The sequence below is a fragment of the Falco punctatus genome (assembly GCF_963210335.1).
Source record: "Falco punctatus genome assembly, chromosome: 12".
NCBI classification, from domain to species: domain Eukaryota; kingdom Metazoa; phylum Chordata; class Aves; order Falconiformes; family Falconidae; genus Falco; species Falco punctatus.
In genome coordinates this window covers 11,111,415-11,133,613 of record NC_137592.1, presented here as the reverse complement: position 1 = coordinate 11,133,613, position 22,199 = coordinate 11,111,415, and the positions used below count along the sequence as shown (strand labels likewise).

The 22,199-nt window shown below is 41.6% G+C and overlaps 1 long non-coding RNA gene across 2 annotated transcripts in view; it reads left to right on the top strand.

Annotated features, from left to right (window-relative positions):
* LOC308072295 overlaps positions 1-21,667 on the top strand; it is a 74,487-nt gene extending 52,820 nt beyond the window's left edge. The window contains exons 3-4 of one of the 2 annotated variants that reach the window (XR_013931625.1): positions 6-89; positions 1,121-21,667. This is a non-coding gene — a long non-coding RNA (uncharacterized lncRNA). Of the gene's footprint in view, positions 1-5 lie in introns of both variants that reach the window. The other variant, XR_013931626.1, reaches the window with a different exon arrangement.
* Positions 21,668-22,199: the final 532 nt, after the last annotated feature.

The window sequence follows — 22,199 nt, the reverse complement described above, 5'->3', positions numbered from 1 at the left end:
TTCAGGTAGGTGTGTGAAATTCATCTCGCTCATCACAATAGGACATGGGAGAGCCTCTGGGAGACTTGCCACTTCCAAAACAATATCAGGTACTTACGTTAAATGATGGATTTTTAATTCATAAGCTGAAAGATGTGAAGCTGGGAGGCAGAGCAGACTTGGACCTCCCAGATGAGGCAAGAAATTTAGGTCTAACTTCCAACTCTGGTCCATCCTTGTGTGTGCTCATGGGCAAGACACTGCTTTCCATGACCACAGCTCTCTTACAGTCCCTGATTTTGGGGGGGGGGAACTCAAACCCAGAGACAATCTACTTGCATCTGTATATATTACTTAGCTCTGGGGGTCCTCAGATCTATCGCCTCTTGACATTGCCATAGCACAAAACAATAACAATAAATCACATGGAGCAGATAGCATTAATGCAATGACTGAATAAGTTGATATTGCACCTAGTAGACAAACTTGTGGGTTTATGAACTTTCCTGGAGTGAAAATATGTTTTCTTATCCAGCTGAGAAGCTGGATGTCTTTAAGTTCTTTCTGTGCTTCAGATGAAAGCTTTTGTCCTGGATGTGGTTACTTTGCATTCTCTTACGACCATGTATTGCTAGTGGGCATTTCTGAAGTTCTCTGTAGTTTGTAACAACCTAAGTAATAGAAAATGACCATGCTTGCTCAGCATCCATAACCACAGAACAGCAGAACAAAAGAGGACACCTGCCCTTACAAAGATTACAGCTTGGAAGCCCAGAGGGATGCAGATACCATCTAAAGGAGGCCAAAGTCAGTATGGGTCATCAAGGCAGGCAATGGTCTCCCCTCATCTTGTCTCTGGGAAAAAGAGAAGCTGTTTGACAGCAGCCATTTTAAAAAGGGTCACTGGTGCCTAAGGACTTGTGCCAAGGCAAGACTTCTTATTTCCCTGCCCCTGACTAGATATCTACACCTTCAAGAAGCCACGAGAAAGCTTTTTGAAGCTTTCTTCTGCACTCTCCTTTTCATTTCAAATGCTTTCATAGCCCGCTTGGCCTCAGATAGACTGTGAGTGGTCTTGCAACATGCTAGCAAGATCACTGCTTCAAAACACAGTCCCATCACACTACTTTTGCCATTCCAGACTTTGGTGGCTTGGAAAATCAAGAAACTCAGAAACCCTGAAGCCACGGTGGACAAATGCCTAAAGATCCAAACGCTGATATTGCTTGTGAGTCACTTGAGCGAATCACTGGGGTGATTTTTAAGGGGCCTTGAGGGACCTCTGACATCTTCTACAAACCAGGTGTAACAAAGGAGAGGTGTGTACCTGCCATGAAAGCAGAGGCCAGGGAGTGTATTACCTAGAGTGAAGCCAATTAAGATAATAGCAGTAACAGTGTTTAAGAAGAAGCTATTACCATTTCATAGTCTGACTTGCACAACACACTGCACAGAATTGAATATAATCACACCTGCACTGGGTTAACTCTTAGTTAATGCTCATGGGAAGAGAAACGGTTAGGTGGCTGCCTGTCTAGACCACCTGCTAAGCTACTGGTACAACTCAAGTCAGATCCACTGAAGAATTAGCTTAGTGTAGAGAGGTTCGCAGGCATCATGGCCTCCAGCACTTGCCATAAGTCTCTCTAAAGCTTAGATGTGAACAAGGAACTATAGACCACACCATTTCTTCAAAAATTTTACAGGGAAGTCACTGGACTGGCATTTACAAACAGCATAACCAAATAGCTATTTTCTGGAACTTAACAGCACTGAGATGTGCAACTTGTACAGCAAAGAATGATAGTTTTAAGAGTAATAGCACCAGAAGAATTAGAGGATCACAGTTCATACAGTGTTTAGGTAGATTTTGGTTTATATGATAACCAAAAAAGCCTCCGACTTTGTGTGCTATGATAAAAAGGGAAATCAAACATGGGAGAGAAAAATTAATTCAGGATAGATATGGAAGACAGAAAAATAAATACAAATGTAAAAAAAAACCACAAATTTGTTAGATAATGTATTTGTATGGCTAATTATCCTGAAAGTCAAAATATTTTCATTATTTCCACTTTAATCTTACTGATATCAACTTTCAGCCATGAGCTGTTGAGTTTTGCTTTTAGACAAAATTCAGTAATTTTTTTCCTGTTAATTGTGAATAACAGTATTGCATGAAAGCCTCTATCACAGAATTATCTAGAGATGCAGACCCCCTTGACAGATTGACGGAGGAGACATTATGTTATTAAAAGCAAGGACCTTCATTTTAAGCTTGACATAAATGATTTGGTAAACTGTCAGGGAAGATGCTGAATAAATGAAATGTCCTTCAGAAGGGCAATAGTGATGAAACCAAACCCCATGGAAACCTTGTTAAGAAAGAAGAGCAAGCTCCTATGGATCTAGGATAAAGGCTAATCATGCTCCAAACTCAATCAGCCCAGGAGCTGGGGTGATCCTGCTGCAAATCCTCCTTGGCAGAAACCTGCTGTTTTACCCCTGGGTTCAGAAAAAGCCCAGTGTCCTGTTGGTTAGGTGCCAGTTTTAGGTTCCTAAAGCCACCATGCTGTCCCTGTGCTCTTGCTCGGTCGTTGTTCAGGGCTAGCCTAAGCTCTAGGAGAGCCCAGGCACATCTGGGCAAGCATCACTTCAGAGCTGGAGTCAGGCCAGGAAGAGGTGAGGGACAGGAGGCAGGAGAGCTTCCGTGGACCTTCAGCTTTGAAGTTATTTAAAATATAGAGACTTTGCAGCATAGAGGTCTGGCTCAGATACAAGAAACTGGTCATTGCTGCTGTAGATTGTCCACCATGACCTGTGGTCTTGTCTACATTCTCATTACCTAGCTACACCCCTACATCACTTAAAGCTTTACCTTCAGCAAGGCTTAAAAAAAAGGCTTTTCCCTGGGGAAGTGAAAGGGGGGAAAAAAAATATTCCAGGTCTGTCATTATTTACATTCAGAAAGAAAAAGTCTGTCACGCTTGTTATTCCACACTGAGGCTTCTAATTCGAAATATGTTTTCCCCGTAAAACTCAATGTTCTGCCACCAGAGCTGTATCAAGGGAGTGTGGTGGAGGTGGAGAAGTCCTTAAAGAAAGAATCACTGAGAAGAGAAAAATGAGGCTAACTAAGGCTTTCCAGCAACTGGTCAGCGATTCAGGTCCTGCTGGATCAATTTAACAGAGCAAGGATGTTAAATTCCAAAACTGTAGTAACAAAAGGCAACATAAAGAGCAGGATAAAAGGGGAAAGAGAAGATACTATCTAGATTGCTGAGGAACTCATTAGGTGGGTGCATAATGTAAAATTACGAGATTAATAGATTAATCCTCACGAACCCAGTGGCATCTGACTTGGGAGGATGCCCTCAAGCAGCCGGGCGCCCGTCCTCCCGGCCGGCTGTGGGAGCGGGAGCCAGGCAGGGGCGAGCGGGGCTCTGCCTGCGCAGGCCGGGGGCCTGGGGGGCCTGGGGGGCGCAGGTGGCAGCGCAGCGTCCCGGCGGAGCGCGGGCTGGGCACGCCAAGGGCTGCGGGAAAGGGGAACTGGGTTTGCTGGTACTCCGCGGGTGTGCGCGATTTCTGCCCCGAGGGGCTCCGTTCCGGGTTACCGCTCCCCACCTAGTGGCTTGCAGCAGAATTACAAGAGCTTTTGTTCTGCAGGAGGGTGCAGGGGCCCTACCTACCTAAACCCCGTTTTTTATTTAGGCACTTGTTTTGCACCTACAAATACAGTAGGTTAATAACTTATACCCTGAATTAATTAATCTATGTAAAAAACTTTATCAAGCAATAAATAGACCTGAAGAAATAGCCTCAAGAGATCCTGTACACTCCTGTTTATCCTCTGCTTCCACCAGCTATAAAATGGAACATAGCTTTCTCCTCCACCGAGTGTAACACTGAATAGTTACAGCTCCTACTGAATGGGGCCCAACATTTTGCTATAATGGATCATAAATAAGATATGGATCAAATTTCCAATCAGGCTGCAACTCGTACTTCATTTTTGTCAAAACATCTGTGCAGCAGAAAACTGTGTGTGCCTAATTTGTTTGGAAGACATGAGTAACCAACAAATTTGAGGCACGATGGCAAATGGGATTTTCAGGTGCCTAACTGCTACTACACTCATAGAAAATGCCATTTATGTGCAGGACCAGTGGTGTAGCTGTCTGACTGTGCAAGTCACTTTCACATAAATGGAAGTTGTGCTTGAAAGCCTGAACCTCCATTTGGCATTTGCTGCTTCATAAAATATTTCAGTGTACCTTAGATAGCTGCTTTACTGCTTTCAAAGTATAGTAAGTATTATTATTCAGCTCATTAATGTCTTCTGGACCTAGAAGAATACTTTAAGACTTTCTTTTAAGTCTTCTGATGGCTTACAGAAGGCTTACTTATGTTTTAGTTAAGTTTAAACTCAACTTACTAGTTCACTTTAGTTTAACAGATTGTTATTCTCTATTCATCTACACAAAGACATTGTTATTACTTCCTTTCTGCCCTCTCACCCTGAATTTCAAGTCAAATATCCAAGCTAAGTTAAAGGTATTCTGAAGAAGTTAGTGATAAATCTACTTATCAGAAATATGTGCTGCAGGAAAGATGTGCTATCCTTTTCCTTTTGGATTCTTCAGCTTGGATATTCCAGAAGGTAAAGCCATATGGCTCAAGGGGTTAAAGTCAAGAAGGCTCCATGAAGACTGTATATCTGCTGAGTACTCATTTTCTGTCAGATTGGCTAAGGTGGCCTTTGGCACTACATTGGGGCAATGCTCAAACTCAGTTTGTGAGCTTTAACTACTCTACCTGTGTCCCAAGATCCACCATAAGCAGTGATATTTTTAGGTATGAACGGCCCTTCAGTGATATTTTTAGGTATGAATGGCCCTTAATGTTCTTAAGATTAATTTATTCGAGTCAGAATGACAACTGAGTAAAACGACAATTTCCTTAAGAGTGTGAAAAATACATTCACGCTTTGAAGATGCTTGCTATAAATTTTTTTGCCCTCTGTGGTTTCTCAGACTTGGTAAATGAGAGTATAAAACATCAGAAATGATCAAACCTAAGCCTACAAAAAAAAATAAAAATCTGCACATGCTTAGAAAATGTGGGTTATAAACCTAGTCCTACCAATAACAGCAGCAAAGCCATAAAATTTGACTTCGGTTACAGTCAAGGTTCAGGATTTTATCTGCCCTATAGTGAAGGTATTTGAAATGAAATCATTAGGATGTTAAATATGTTGGAAAATGACCCCATCAAATACAATGCAATTTAAATTTCAACACCCTTAAACTTAAAGCCAGACTAAGCCTAACTTCTCTGCTTTTTCAAGGACAGCTGATTTTTAGATGCTGTCTGTTCAAACCTACCCAGCATTGATGATTTTTTGACTGGTTTGGCACCTGCACCATTAGCAGGAAATATTTACAATTTAGAGACAACAGTAGCCTCTGTAGATTATATTTATTATATTACATTGTATTGTGTTACTTTGTATTGTATTATATTGCATTACTTATTATATAAACTCTCCTGATCTTCTAGCATCCCAAGCCAAGGTTTGCAAACATTTATCAAGCTTGATCTCGCATGCCAGTGAGTTAGGGCTCACTCATCAGATATATCTTTTGCCACTAATTTGCCCTGCTTGCTTTTATTTTTGAGCTAGGACTCTGAGCAACTAATTAGTTATGGGGCAACCACAGCTCCTGCATAGATCTGCAAAACTATTCAGGAGCAAAATAGGTATCTGAAGGACTTAAGAGATCTGTAAGCCACATATCAGCTGAAATGACAGTCTTGAAAATGCTGGTATTTTATTAGGTGTCTAAGTGAGCGTATAGACTTATGCCCAAGTACTTAAAGAGATGGGCCTTGGAAGCTGGAGTCTAGCCAGGCTCCTTGTAGAAAAAAAAAAGAGGGGAAAAAAACGATGCGATTTTAAAATACAAGTAAAAACTACAGGCCAGCGATGACAGGGATTTAGGGAGCCAGAATGATGCTTCCTATCCTCTGCATGCCCAGCGATTTAGGGGCTGGTACGGGCTCTGGCAAAACATGCCTGACGAAACAGGAACAACAGTCACTTGCTTTCTAAGACACACATATTTTAAATACAATAACTACTTCTCTGTGTATCAGGACACATTTACAATATTAATATGTCAAATGTAGTCAAAGTCAATATGTCAAAGTAGTAGTTGATTATTCAAATGTGTCAAATAACACACAATACACATTTTTCAAGTTATCCCTATCTTTCATTTTTACCGATGTTTATTTTTTAAGACTCAGACAAACACATGAATTTCTTATACAAGAAAAATGTTTAAATCATATAAATATAGGATGAAGTTACATTTAGAAAGGTATAATTAGAAATGGGGCAGCCACTGTATATCGACAAAGGGAAAATTATAGGTAACAAAATCTGTTGGAGTGTATTGTTTAACTAGGAGATTCAGTTGGAAGAGCTGAAATACTTGGGCTTCTTGGAGTTTTCTGACATTGGAACAAACCGAAAGATCTGCCACCAGGTCAGTCAGCACAGTCAATAGGACAGGAGTACTACCAAGAGGTTAAACACAGAATACCTGCAAATTGCCACTATAAAGTCGGAGAACAGCATGTCTGCTGTGCAATGTTCATGTGCAAGCTTCAAGAAGCTCTGCTTTCAAAACAAGCCTCAATAAACACAGGCAATGTAATTTCAGTTGGTGGTGCTTCTAAGTAAATATTTATTTTAATATTATATATTTATATAATCGATTTTATATACACACATATACATAATATAGATGTAATTATATATAACAATAATATGTTAATGTAATAATAATATATATTAATATAAATTAATTATTTATGTAATTGTTTGGAAGTGGAAAATAGAAAGTGCAAGGCCTAGGAATCAAAAAAATTAATGGAGTTACAGAGATTGAAGTGTAGTGCAAAATGTCAGTGACAACTGGAATGTGTTACTTCATTTTGTTTTCTACTTTGATGACACAAATTGTTGAAAGAAAAATAAATCTGTTATAAAGTGAGTTAACATCTAGTAATACTTTATGTATGCATTGATAATCTGATGAAATACATTACTCTGGGTAGACTATATGAACAAAAAAATCGAAGTTCATCTAGTTTAATATTTATGTTAGATAAAACTATGAAGACTGTATGAAAGTACAAACATTCAGTAACAATGACAAAGATCTGTTATCAGCTTGTCATGTAAATTAAGAAGAGGCAGGTAAAACTGATAGTTGTAGATAACGAACTACAGTCTTACAAAGTGACAGATACCATTTCTCCTGGCTAAATTAGAAATAATATTTGAATGTCCTAAGAATGTTACAATGATAATTTCTGTCCCTTCATTCTCCTTTCACTGGGTTAAATAAAACTGGGGAAAATCATTGCATTTAAAACTTCTTCAGAGTTAATCAGTATGGTCTGCAGAGATTTCAATCAAGTCTTATTTCAACATTTCTGTTCTGAAGTGATATCTTTTCTGCTGAATTTCTATCACAACCAGCAAGAGATCTTTAAAGGATTCCATGTCCTGTCACCTTTCTATTTTTAGAAAGGATGTAATTGTCTTTTTCACCCTTGGCATTTACACAGAATCACAGATGGCTGAGGTTGGAAGTGGCTTCTGGAGGTCAACTCGTCCAACCTCCTTTCTCATCAGAAGCAGGGCCATCTAGAGCCACTTGCCCAGGACTGTATCCAGATGGCTTTTTAATATGTCTCCAAGGATGGAAACTCCACAGCCTCTCTAGGCAATCCCTTCCAGTGCTCAGTCATCCTTACAGTGCTCAGTCATCCTTACAGTGGAAAACTCTTTCTTGATGTTCAGAGGGACACTCCCATGTTTCAGTGTGTGCCCATTGCCTCTTGTCCTGTCATGGGCACCACTGGAAATAACCTGGCTCTATCTTCTTCACATCCTCCCTTCAGGTATTTATATACACTGGTAAGATTGCTCCAGGCCTTCTCTTCTCCTGGTTGAACAATCCCAGCTGTCTCAGCTTTTCCTCATAGGAGAGATGCTCCAGTCCCTTCATCATATTAGTGGCCCTTGGTGGACTGTCTCCAGTAACTCCATCTCTCTCCTGTTCTGGGGAGCCCAGAGTTGGCTGAGGGTTTTCTTGGGCATGTGTTTCTGACCTTCTGTGGTGGGCTAGCCTTGGCCCACCCAGCTGCTCATTCACTCTCCCTCTTCAGGGGTACAGGAGGAGAAAATAGGATGAGAAAGCTTGTGGGCGGAGATAAAGGCAGTTACCACTTACCGTCGGGGTGAAATAGCCTCAACATGGAAAAAAAAATCTAATTCATTGTCAATTAAAATAGATACGGGCAGTGAGAAACAAAGACAAACATTTAAACACGTTTCCTCTCTGCTTTCCCACGGTCTGCGGCACTGCTTCACTCTGACTCCTCTCCCCTCTGCCAAGTGGCAGGGTGGGAAGTGGGCTTGATTGTCCATAACAGCTCCTCTCTGCCACTCCTTCCTCCTCATACTCTTCCCCTGCTCCCATGTGGGCTGCAGTCCTTCAGGATAATCCTGCTCCAGAATAGGTCCTCCACGGGACCCCATCCCTGTCAGTAAAACTCTTCTCCTGTGCCTGGAGCACCTCCTCCTCCGACCTCAGTGTTACCTCTGCTGGTTTTCACTCTTGTTTTTCCTCTCTTCCTCTGCCTGTCCAGTGTTTTCTGTTCTTTCTTAACTATGTTTTCCCAGAGGCATCACGGGCTTGGCTGATGGGCTCATCTTTGCCCTGGAGTGGGTCTGTTGGCTGGCATGGCTGTCCCCTGCATGGGGAGCTGAGACCTCTTCCCACAAAAGCCACACCTGCATCTCCCCACTGCCAACACCTTGCCACAGATATACAGTCACCTCCCCTGTTTTTTGGCAGCTGCTGTGACAATGCTGTCATCTCTACTTTTCTGCACTCCAGTCTCATGCTAGTGTGTAATGGGGATAACCTCCTTCCACTGAGGTCCCAAGGTTGGGGCACCCAGCCAGAGATGGAAAGCTTTACCTGAGCACTTACTGGCTGCCATTCCTAGCAACTGAATTTAGGCACTTAAATACTCACTGGGGCTTGGCTGTGGGTCATTTATGGAAACATAACCCTTACTAAGAAATTACAAATTATGCCCTCTTATGAGCTTTGGTTCACTCAGGCCTAGGGGGTTTGCTCAAGTACAAGAAGAAACTTCAATATATGACTTCTGTTCTTCTTTCAAAATTCCCAGTGAAATGTCCTTATTAGTAACTCTAGTAAAGGGTTTTATTGTCCCTCTGTTGTTAAACTGAGAGGAAAAGCTTGAGAAGTGCCTTTCATTTACTTGCTTGTTTCAGTTGCAGAGAATAGTGCAGACTTCGATGACTCAGACTAGTATTAGGTTAAACATCTTTGATCTTCTTAATTTTCTTTTTCTTTATTTTTTGCATTTAGAAAATAAAAAGCCAAACAAAGCCAATCAGAAAACACCATCCATTTCTGAGTCTGATGGACAAAGGATTTGAGAATAAAGTGAAAATATAATCAGAATTACTTGAAAAGTCATGGACTTCAAAACAAAAATACTGGGACAATTCCCACTCCAGATCAAAAGTCAAAACAATCTTGTTTTTCAGTGGATCCCACTGTGATACTATGACTGCTCTTTATAGGACTGAGAGGTATAGCAAAAAATTATTTCATAGCAGCTCTGCTATGTATAACCTTTTTTTTTTTCTTTTTTTTCTTTTTTCTTCATTTGATTGATTCTACAGCACTGAGGGTAAGAAACATGATTCAGAAATCCTCAAATTCTAAGCACTGGAGAGTTTTTTCCTGTTGCACGAACACGATAACTGCAGAGCTCACAGTGTGGAAGTGGAGCATAAGGCGCTGACAGACTCAGAAGAATGTGGTGATAAAAGCATACCACAGTCTAGGGCACTGCAGCGTCAAAGGGAAGAATCAAGGGCCCGGAATTAGGTGACTGTAGCCTTGTGATTAAGGCAGTCTTCTACAGCACAGCAAGCACGGAGCTTAATCTCTTATATTTGGTGGGGAAATTTAACCAGGGTTTCCCACCTGGTATGAACATTTTATATAAAATTATTTTCTTTCTATGCTCAGTTCTTTAAAAGAAGTGTTCCTGGCTTCCAGATAAGACAGAAGCACCTGCATGAGGCCTCAAGAGAGATATCAAAGCCTAGGGAAAGGAGAGGAAAAGGCAGCTGTGAATTCTTGTTTTGGTGGGGCGTTTTTCAGTTGGGTTTTTGTTGTTATTGCTTTCTGGGGGCTTTGTTATTGTTGCTGCCTATTTCTAGGTGGTTGCCTGCTCAATCTTGGGTTTTAACCTGCCTCTTTCATTGCATTGCACTGAGGTCTGGCTCTGGCATCTGCATGAGTAACCAGAAGGGAAAGGGCAGTGGTGGGAGGAGGAGGAATAGGGGAAGCAGGTAGCTAAAAGCTGTCTGCTGCACCTTGAACATTTGCATGCCCATCCTCTTCACTAAACCTGGTTCTTAGCCCCATTCTCCCAAAACCGAAGAAGGTCGGCCTTATGGTTGAAAAGTGGCCAAAGAAAGGGATCCGAACCCTCCCTTGAAGACTGCCACAGACGTAGGCTGTACTCCTTTCACAGAGGAGGAGTTGCTCATCTCCCTTTTGTTGGCTTTGTCCCATGTTTCATAAAAAGCTCACCATACTCAGAACAGGAAGCAAAATGAGTGATGTCTCCTGCGCCCAGCAATTTCATGGAGGGACTCAATTCCCTCTTTCCTGCTCCCATAACCATATTATTGTTTTATCCAGTTACTGTTTCATGTAAAATGCACACAAAGTCCATGTTTAGGAAACAGGGTTTGGACTATATTTCAGCCACTATTTCAAAAACATTGCCTTCCATTTTGCATTCCCCACCCCTCTTATTATTCCATTAAATGTGGCTTTCTTTCCATAGAAGGAAACAAGAACTATCCCTTTCTCCTCTGCCTTCTGTCTCCCTCTCCCTTGCAAACAGCTTTTTCACTTGGGTAGTTTTCTGGGAAATGGGAGATGTGGTTTAAAGCACCACTGAAATTTGGAGAGAAATCCTTTAAGTGTTACTTCAGAGCCACAAGAGATGATGCTGCCACCTCCTCCAGCAACTGCTGATGCACAGAACTCTGCCTGTGTACTGGGTTTGCATGGCCAGGTTTTGGTAGCGGGGGGCTACAGGGGTGGCTTCTGTGTGAGGCTGCGAGCAGCTCCCCGATGCCTGACAGAGCCAACGCCAGCCGCTCCAAGGGGGACCCGCTGCTGGCCAAGGCCGAGCCCAGCAGTGACGGCGGCAGCGCCTCAGGGACGGCGTTTTAAGAAAGGGAAAAAGTCTCTGTGCAACTGCAGCTGGAGAGAGGAGTGAGGCACTGTGAGAGGAACAGCCCTGCAGCCCCCCAGGCCAGTGCAGGACGAGGCAGGAGGGGCTCCAGGCACCACAGGAGAGGCTCCCCCCGCCTGTGGTGAAGCCCACGACGAGGCAGGCTGTGCCCCCTGCCCACGGGGGAGCAGATCCTCCCCCACAGCCCGGGGAGGTCTCCATGCCTGGGCAGGGGGGTGCCCGAAGGAGGCTGTGACCCGCGGGCAGCCCGCGCTGGAGCAGCTCGCCCTGAGGAGAGAAGCCCGGGCTGGGGCCGGGCTGCGAGCACGGCCACTCCCCCCCGGCAGGGACCCAGGCTGGAGCCGGCTGTGCCTGAGGGGCTGTGCGCCGCGGAGGCCCCAGGCTGGAGCAGTTAATTAAGAACTGCAGCCCCTGGAAAAGACTTCTGTTGAAGCTCATGGAGGACTGCGCCCCGCGAGAAGGCGGCAGGCTGCAGCGGGGCAGTGCGAGGGCCGTCCCGCTGCGCGGGAAGGGGCGGCGGAGGCAGCCCGTGGGGCACCGAGCGCAGCCCGGTCGCCGTCCCCCTCCGCCGGAAGGGGGCAGAGCGCGCGGGAAGTGGGCTGTGCGCGGGAAGAGGGGAGGCGGAGGGGGGGCAAGGTGTTTTAAGGTTTACTTCTTATTTCACATCATACTGCTCTGATTTTGACTGGCAAGAAATTAAACTGCTTTCCCAAGTCGAGTCTGTGTTGCCCGTGGCGGTAACTGGCGAGTGATCTCTCCCTGTCCCTATCTCGGCCCACCGGCCTTTCCTCATGTTTTCTCTCCCCTGCCCAGCTGGGGCGGGCAGTGACAGAGCGGCTGTGGCAGCACCTGCGTCCAGCCAGGGTCAGCCCGCCGCAGTCTACCAGTGCAGACCCTAAGAGACAGCAGTTAGAGCAACACTTTGTGCTTCCCAGTATAAGTTAGGTCACCTAACCTTGACAAGACTAAAGACACTTCAGATACATGAAAAATAAAATTAAAAAAAAATGGTGACTCAGGGTCTTTAACGTTACAAACACAAGTGTCTACAGGCACTGGATGCCTCAAAAAATAGTTGGCAGATTTTATGACGATTTTGAGGGCTGAAGTTTTGGATTTAGGCATATAGACCCCACTGAACTCCCACTTTAAGCATCTAAATCCTCTGGGGTCTAGAACAAAGGGCAGGAATTACGCAAACCATGTAGCTGACATTTGCCTTGGGGGTAAGTGCTGAGAGAAGCCTAAGAGAAAGGAAGCTTGAAATAGTGCCAATTACCTGCTTTGAACATTAAGATGAAGGAAATGCAAGCTTCACTGTTTGAGCTTTTCTATTTTATATAGAAGTTTAATTCCATTATCTTTTAAAATGTGGCAATGAAAACTAAATGTAGGAGCAAAATAAAAAGTGGGAAAAAATTAAACATATATGCCCGCAGTCTAAGTCAGAAGCGCCTAGTTACTGCTGTCTACAACTTCTAGATTTGTGTGTCTAAAAGTTAGCTAGATGCACAACTGCAATGAATTAAATGTGTTTGTGGAGATATAAATACGGATGCATTTTTCAGAATCTGCACTTTGAATTTCTTAACTATGAAGCTGTTACTTCATTTACTTTTGATTGTGGTCTGTTTAGCTATGAGACAGAACTGCTTGCTTTATGTGCTATATTACCTGTCAGCCACCATCATTATGGAGCTCTGAATGGAGAAAGAGTCCATGGAATATTATAAAGGAAAAGGAATGATGAATATAGAAGGTCAGTGTAAGCAGCACAGCCACCCCAGCAGCAGCTGAGCAGCAGCATGTTCATTAAGTCTCTGGGTTATATGTTCCCTGCTTCTTCGAAGTAAATGCAGTAATTACCAAACATGTATTTCTGCCCCAGTCGTGCCCCAGCCACAACTCAAACATAAGTTTCAAGTGAAAACATTCACTTCACAAAATCTGCTTCTGGATCACCCAGACAGCATCCCCCCAGCCCACATGCAGGGGCAATCAGAGGACCACCCTTTCAGGTACAAACCATTTAGGCAGGGCATAGCTAGAAGAAATCAAGAACCTAGGGAAAGCCAGCATACTCGCATAGTGAACAGATTGTATGATGACAAACGGCAGTCATGCCAAAACAGAACAGTGACCAAAGAGGGAAACACAGCTAAATGTAATGGAGTAGAAAATAATACTGCAGGTATAATAATGCCTTTGTGCTCAGGTGGAATATTGTGTCCATTCTGGACAATAACAGTATGACAGGTTCATAGGCAGGAAAATGAAATGCTGAGAGGAAAAAGACTTCTGTATAAGTAATTTTAGAAAAGAGAGTAATTTTAGGTAAGAGATGAATAACACAGGTACATTGTGAGTAGGACTGAGGTGCTTGTTTTCTTTACCCTACCCAGAGAAGAGCTCTGGAATTTTCCTCACTGTCTAAAGGCACTGCATTGAGAGGAACATGATGCATAATCAACTCCTTGCTGAAAAACAGCATTATGCCCTAGAGGTTTGCAAGACTCAAAATACATGTTGATGTCACTAATGAGAAACACCATCGTTGCTGAACATAGTTTCACAACAGAAAAAAAGGAATAAAAAACCTTCATGGTCCAGTGCAGAAGACAAAGACTAACAAGCAGAAGCCAGGGAGAAACTTTCTTTGACATAAAGGACAGAAACTAGAACATGAATTTTTACAACTCAGAGAGAGAGAGGTTACTGACCTGTATGGAGCAGTGCTCTAAGTTCCTGCATAAAGATGACCAGCGTTGTGAAGAGCTTTCTAAGGAAAGTACATAAGTAGATTAGCCTTCAACATATCAGAGTGCCCCTTAAATTCCCAGAAAAAGCTGTTAATGTTTTTTTCTAAAAGATTTCTGTCATGTTTTATCAGATCTGCCAAGCCTCAGCTAGAGAATTAACCAGGCAATTTGGCATAAGGAAGAACATGGACCAGGATGTGTCTAGAACTTGTGTCCCAAAAGTCACCAAGCCAGCACTGCTAGTGCTAGCATTCCTTTTTCCAAATGCTCAATAGTCATGAAAAGTGTAAAGGAAAATGAGATCTGGTGGATAAAATGTACATTTCTTATAACAAAATATTCTACTATCTCTATTTTTTTTCATTTGTCTATTGTCTTCTTACAGTGTAAGTCACAAATCAAGGGGTTTTAATTGTGATTAAATTGAAATAAAAATGCCAAGTTACTTTTCTGAGCAGATAAAAGCTAACAAACTTCAGAAATAATATAAGCTTCAAATCAAAGTCATTTTAGTGGTATAATACATGTTCTGTTTTATATTTAGAGACTACATTTTCAACACAAAATAATATTCTACATTGCAGGGACTGGAGTAATTCAAGACAGAAGTATAAGCCAGAAATCTCATTACCTGAGACTGCTGCCTCTTCACTACTCATTGCTTTTTCACATTCTCAGCAGAATCATCCCTAACAGATCATAGAATCATAGAGTATCTTGGGTTGGAAGGGACCTTTAAAGGTCGTCTAGTCCAACTCCCAAGATATCCAGCAAAGGGAAAATACTATCCCTTCATGCAGTCCTATGGTAGTCCTTAATGACTTCGTTCTTACGAGACTGATTGTCCTCTCCTGGGCAATGTGTCGTACAGTCCCAAAGCTGCACATGTAGTTATGTTGCTAGTAGAGGCGGAATTTACATGTCTATCAGACTGCTCCTTTCTACATACGACTCATTTACTACTGTGGGGAAAAGGCTTTTGTATGTATTCCTGTGGTTTTGGAGTGAACTTCTCATCAATTTTCTCCTGAAAAAGGCAATGAGCAGTGCTGATACAAAAAGAACATCTTTTTAAAGGAACAGGTCTTCAGAGTAACTTCAAATTAATAATTTGCATGTTAAAAAGTACTGATGCATTCTATTTCTTCTACTCCCCCCCCCCCCCCCCCCCCCCCCCGCTCAGTTTTTATTATCTTTGAGAAGAACTGTGTTAGTGATGAAATTGTCCTTTTTGAAACCTTAGGGGTTTGTTTTGCTATCTAAAAATTTTATTACTTAATAACTCCTTGTGCTTCCTTTCTAGTTACCTTCAAAGATTTCTTAGCAGGACTGAGCTGAATGTAAGGTTCGAGACATGACAGTGTTTTCTTTCTTTCTACATGAAGATTGTCTTTCTACATGAAGATAAAGCAATTCCTTTTGTTGCCACTTGCAGGTTACATGTTTTTTTCTCTTCCAACTTTTTCTCAATTTTCTGTGTGTTTGTGTGCTGGTCTTGGCTAGAATTGAGTTAATTTTCTTCAGCATAGCTGGTATGGGACTATGTATGTTGGATTTGTTCTGAACACAGCATTGGTAATACAGGGATGCTTTAACTGCTGCTGAGCAGGGCTTACACAGAGCCAAGGCCTTTTCTGCTCCTCACCCCACCCCATCAGCGGGTGGGCTGAGGGGCACAAGGAGCTGGGAGGGGGCACTGCTGGGACAGCTGACCCCAGCTGACTAAGGGGATATTCCACACCATACAATGTCATCCTCAACATATAAGCTGGGGGAAGAAAGAAGGGGGACAATGTCCGGAATTATGGTGTTTGTCTTCTCAAGTCCCTGTTAGATGGGATGGAGCCCTGCTCTCCTGGCAATGGCCAAACACCCGCCTGCCCATGGGAAATGGTGAACAAATTCCTTGCTTTGCTTTGCTTGCGTGCGAAGCTTTTGCTTTACCTGTTGAACTGCCTTTATCTCAACCCACGGAGAAAACCCAGAGTTTTCTCACTTTTACTCTTCTGATTCTCTCCCCCATCCCACTGTGGGGGGAGTGAGCGAGCAGCTGCATGGGGCTGAGTTGCTGGCTGGGGTTAAACCTCAACCGTTTGCAGAAATAAATGTATATTTGTTTTATTGTCACCCTATGTTTGGATGGTTTTTTTCTTTTCACTTTTTAAAAATAGATTCCCCAGATCAATTTTCTTCAACTTTTTCTCAGCATGTGAATGAGAATAAAACTCTAAATTGCTTTTCATTTATATTAACACCTTCTTCTCTCAATGAGTGTGCTTCAGTCTCAGAAACCAATCTCCTATATTTTCATTTGCTTTGCACTTCATTCCATATTCTGTTCTGGGAGCCTCTGCATTGTTTTGGAATAAACCAAAAGTTTCTCATAGCAATATAAATCAGCAGAAGTTTTCTCTTGCTTTCTGAAGGGTGATTATCAGAACATGTTCAGTGATCTGCATGTCAGACTCTGAAGACCTTTATTTACCCATTTGGAGGATACAGTAAAGCAGGAATTTTTCTACCAGCTTTTTAAATGGCAGATGCATTCTTCAAATGAGCTATTTCTCTTCCACTGAGAATATAAATATCTGACATGGCTATCCAGAGTATCTTCTCTGAGCTGGACACTGATTTTTCTTAGTTATTTTTATGTTTTGTTACAGTATGGTTATGACATGAAGCTTATTTCTCATACTATCCTTGAAAGTGGAAACACACAGTTTTCCTTTTTTTTTTTTCTTTTCAGGATTCCTCACTTATAATTTATCATTTTAACAAGTGAGTGAATAAATTCACTTCTATAGCTAATCGAAATTTTATATCAGTACACCATTTACTGTTACATAGTGACAGATATTTTAGGGATGTGGAAAGACAGGAATAGAAAAGTTGGTTGGTACGAATTTTCTTCCAACCCAATCCTGATTCTCACAGCACACAGGCTTTAAGGAATATTCCTTAAGGAACTAAAGTGCAGGAATATTCACAGTGGAGAATTATTGAAAACCTTGCCCACAGTGAAAGGTTTGTCTTCATTAGTTAATGTTAGTTTGTGACTGGAGATATAGTGATTTTATAAATTACTATTTTTACTCCAATAAATATGATATTGCTACTGTCTACATGTACATGCTTGCACACTTTTGTGCTTGAGCTCTGGGATGGCACATTATCCATTTATATCCAAACCTTACATCCATGTGTGCTAAGCCTATCTTAATAGCAAGTGATAATTTCCTTCCTTTCCTTCTCCCTGTCTCCACAGTAAGTGTGCCTGCCTGCCTGTCATCTGAACCAAGCATGGCACCAAACTCAGGAGCCACATCTCACTGCCTGGGATAGTGGGGCCGGGGCTGCAGGAGGACCCACTGCCCTAGGACGCAGATGGGGTCCCAGGCTCCAGGTGGTGGGCGACATGGGAGGGCCAGCAAAGGCATTTGGGGCCTCTCTGCAGTCTGAGAGCTGTCTAAACCACTAGGGAAACAATGCCTCTTCTCCTTAGCTGCATAGGTACATGAATGGTTTCAGTAGTGGGCTAAACCTGAAAGATCAGTGGCAGAGAATTCTACTACTAAATTTTGCATATTTTCCTGCCACCTTAAGGTTATGTTACTTGACTTTCACTGGAGACTTGCTTACTCCTGCATTAAGAGAAAATGTAACTGTAAATAAGAAAAACAAACAAACAAACAAACACTGTTTGTTTTTTTTTTATAGCATTTGGTATTTTATATAGTCTTGTCATATTCTTTTAAATTCATCTCTTTCTCAAGCTAGACAATCTCAGTCTTGGCAATCTCTCATCACAGAAATTGTGCCCTGCTCTTAGCAATTTTCATCACCTATTTCTACATCTCCTTTATCTCTTTTTCAAATAGATTGACCAGGATTGAGCACATACTGTAGCAGAGGGCACATCACTGACATTATAATACTTTCAGAGAGACAGTCTGTCCCATCCTTTTACACGATAATATCTTATTTGTTGCTTTGGGGTTTTTTGACCACTGCTGTACAGATCTTCATTCTACAGCATTCACTGTAAATTAAGAAAGTAGAACCCATCTGACTTGTTCATATAGCTAGCTACTTAATATCACCTTACAGACAATACGGTGTTCCATTTGTCATCATATTGCTCATTTGATGCTCTGGCATTCCCTGCCCTTTCATTTACCTTTGGATTTATCTTATTTTACAAATTGCTGTTTTGTTCTCCATTTCAGAGGCATGCTCCACACCATTCATCTGAAAAACACCCTGCTTCCAGACTGTTTGTTAAAGGAGATGGTCAACATCAACAGAGTTACCAGAGAAATTTGTGGTTCAACATTGCTCATCATGAAGTTATTTTGATTTTTATTTGTGTGGTTCAGGTGTGAAAATCTGAAGCCATCCAGACACCTAGCAGCTTGCCAGACCCTGTCAGCCTAGTAAAGCACTTGTACACCCAGAGGAATAGCCTGGAGATGTGTGAAGGTATAGGTGACAGTGCCAGCTAGAGCATCTGCTTTTCATGTCACTGTGAGAAGGTATTCCTGGCTCACCCATAACCCAGGCAGGGGTACACAATTATTTATTTTTTTTTCTTCTATTCAATGCCTGATATGGTATACCCTCTTTGGCTCCTATGTATGTTGCAAATTTCCAAAACTGCTATCAGGCTGGTTCTTTCTCTTCAAACATTGTTTGAGCTGTCATTTCTTTTTTGAAAGCTATCAGCTTTTAATAAAACCTCTTCTCATAAGAAAAAAATCAAAGAAACAAAATGTCTCACTTCCTTTGTTTCTTAAAAGAAAAGAATTGTGTATGTGTATTTGCATGTACAAAATATTTGGTGTTTGCCTTATCTTGATTTTTGTTTCAAAGAAATAAAACGGCCTTTTATTGTAGGGACAGTTAGTATTAAGATTTTTGCTATACAGCTGTTGAATGCTGTTAACAAAAACTGACAATGTTCTGATTTTCAGGAAATGTATTGCCATCTTCATGCCTGGATGCCTGCGACTGGACATTTTCTGCATGTTGCTATTATCCATCCTAAAGGTTGTTCTGTTGTTGGCTTTGATATCACACTCTTGAAATGCAATTCTGAACCAACAGGTCTTAACATCTTACCCATGTTGTGGGATGTTTTGACCTAATGATTTCTGCAGCCAAACCCAAAGGTTAGCCTTCAGTCATGTGCTTCTTGAATGCTACAAATAAGTATCTAGTTTTGACATCCATATTTGCAAAAGGAGAAAACACTCTGTAAACAACTCATGAAACTAAAAGTTTATTTTAAGTCTGCCTTTGCACTGAGTTGATTTCATTTAGATATAGTGTTTGTCATGCAGTAAATTTACAATTCTAAATTCCTTAAAGTGAGTAGGAAATGTTATATTGGAGATTGAAGGAAATAAAAATATTCTTTATGCTGGTGAATAATCCTAATAAGCTTTCTGTTGCCAAGTTTAAAGAAAAAGTTAAAAAAGAGAGTCACAGAAATGGTCTAGACTGTGTAGGCATCTTTTGCACTCCTTTAATTCCTAAGACATGTATTGACTTTGCTAAGGCTGAGATCGGTACAGATCACCCAGTCTTGGACATATAACTCTGATGTGCTGATAGAAACTTGATTTCCCCTATAAGGTTATAAGCTGCTTAAAGTTATTCAACCAAAAAATCCATAGCTTCTTGTCATGGTTTAACCCCAGCCAGCAACTAAGTACCGTGCAGCTGCTCCCTTACTCACCCTGCCCCATGACAATAGGGTGGGGAGGAGAATCAGAAGAAGGAAAAACCTGTGGGTTCAGATAACAACAGTTTAGCAATTGAAATAAAGTGTATAATAACAACAACCACAACAACAACAACAGCACCACTAATAATAATAATAATAATAATAATAATAATAATAATAGTAGTAGTAGTAGTATAATGAATAGGAGATGGAAAGATGAATAAAGACCAAGGGAAAAAAAAATATGCACAGTACCATTGCTCACTACCGGCTGAGCGATGCCCAGCCAGCCCCCCAGCAGTGATCAGCAGCCCCCAGCCAGCTCCCCCAGTGTATATACTGACCATGGTGTTCTATGGCATGGAATATCCCTTGGGCCAGCTCGGGTCAGCTGTCCTGGCTGTGTCCCCTCCCGGCTCCTTGTGCACCTGCTCGCTGGCAGAGCATGGGAAACTGAAAAGTCCTTGACTTGAAGAAAGCACTAGTTAGCAACACTAAAATATCAGTGTGCTATCAACATTATTTTCATACTAAATCCAAAAAACAGCGCTGTACCAGCTACAAAGAAGAAAATTAATTCTATCTTAGCTGAAATCAGGACACTTTTATAGTGCTTCCAAGATCTACATTTCCCTTATTTCAACCAGCAGTGTTTCATGATCAAAATAAAAGCAACCTTTAAAATGAACAAGTAATAGTGCTGAAATATTTCTTAAATTAAGATCAACTGGCATTTCGAAGTGAAAAATCAGTTTTTACTTTCACTTGCGGTTGAATCAATGGAGGTTTTTTTTTTTCTCCTGGGTTTTAAAATTGTCTTTCCTTCCAAGAGCCACTGAAAAGAGAACAAAACAAGGCTCAAAGACTAGAGAAGAGTGAATGATGGATACCAGACTTGTAATCCCTTCTTCTTTGTAAATTTTAGTTAGGAGAAATGCTTTTAAGAGTTGTGGAGGTGAGGGGTCAGTCTTATACTTCTGTGATAACATTTCAGAACCAGTTCAATCAGTGCTCTTCTGTTTCATTTGCCACAAGTTTTACCAGCAACCAGAGCAGCACTGCTGGTGTTCCATCCTCCCTGATGCTATGGAGATCACATTATAAGTATCCTTTCATTGATTCAATTAATCAAATAAAGCTATAGACCAGATATTAAGAATAAAAGCTCATTTTCTCTGAGTTTCATGGACAGCCTAGTGTTAAGTGTGAAAACTCTTCCGATATTTTTTTTAGTCAGGATTAAAATTCAAGTGAAAGAATTAACCTATCTGCCTCTATGCTCCACAGGGATTTTTATTATTCAGATTTATTCATTAGAAGACTTGCTATTCATGTTTGCTCTATTTGCTTTCATTAAATGTTTGGCATTAAATGTGTTCCTGTCACATTGCTAACTAAAAAATAAAATAAAAAGTCTGAGTGCTGTGATATAAAATTCATATACCCTGACCAATATAAATGATTTATTAATTTAATATAATATAGTAGGGACTAAACAGTAATAGGCAAATACAAACTGAAAAAAAAAATAACACACAACAACCAATAGTGAAGATGTCTATGGTCACCAAAGTGTAAATTTCTGCTTATGGAAATACATATGCTGCATCTGCATCATTATTGGTATTTTGAAATACTGTAGTTCTACGGTTTTCCATTCATTACGAGCATTTTAAAAAACATAGTTCATTCAAAGAGATATGTGTTCTTCTTTTTTCAGAGGCGACAGAATAAATGTGGTTCCCAGTATGATGCAATATAAACCTACTCAACCTGTCTATGAACCCATTTAAAAAAAAAATGGTGGAAAACAGTTGTTAGTGAAAAAAATCCTCCAGCTGTTGTTCCTTCAGCATGGAACTAGTTCTCTAAAAGTCACTTGAAATTTTGTTGTTCTTTTCATTTGGACGAATTCCCACCTGGCAGAGTAGCTGTCCTGTACCAGGGTCACTGGCTTCTCCTGGGCTGGCTGTGATGGTCTGCCAAGCCATGTGCTCAGGTGACCTCTCCTTTAGCTGAGGTTATTCCTTAACCAAACCCCTGGGCTCAAACCTTGCAGGCTTGTGCCTGGCTGCTGCATGGCATACAACTTAAGGCAGGCTCCACATCTCCTTTTCTGCAGCGGTGACCTGGACACTGGTCCGAGTGAACTGGCTGGTCCCTGTGGAAAGTCTTGGGTAACTTTGAATTTTTTAATCTCTGCCCTGTGGGCTGTCCCCAACACTCTATACTCAGCACAGCCACCTTCATTGGAAGAGCTCCCATTTTTTCCTGCAGCAAGGGAAGGCAGGACTTGCTGGCAGCAACAGGGACACAGTTCCAGGTCCCAGGACCAG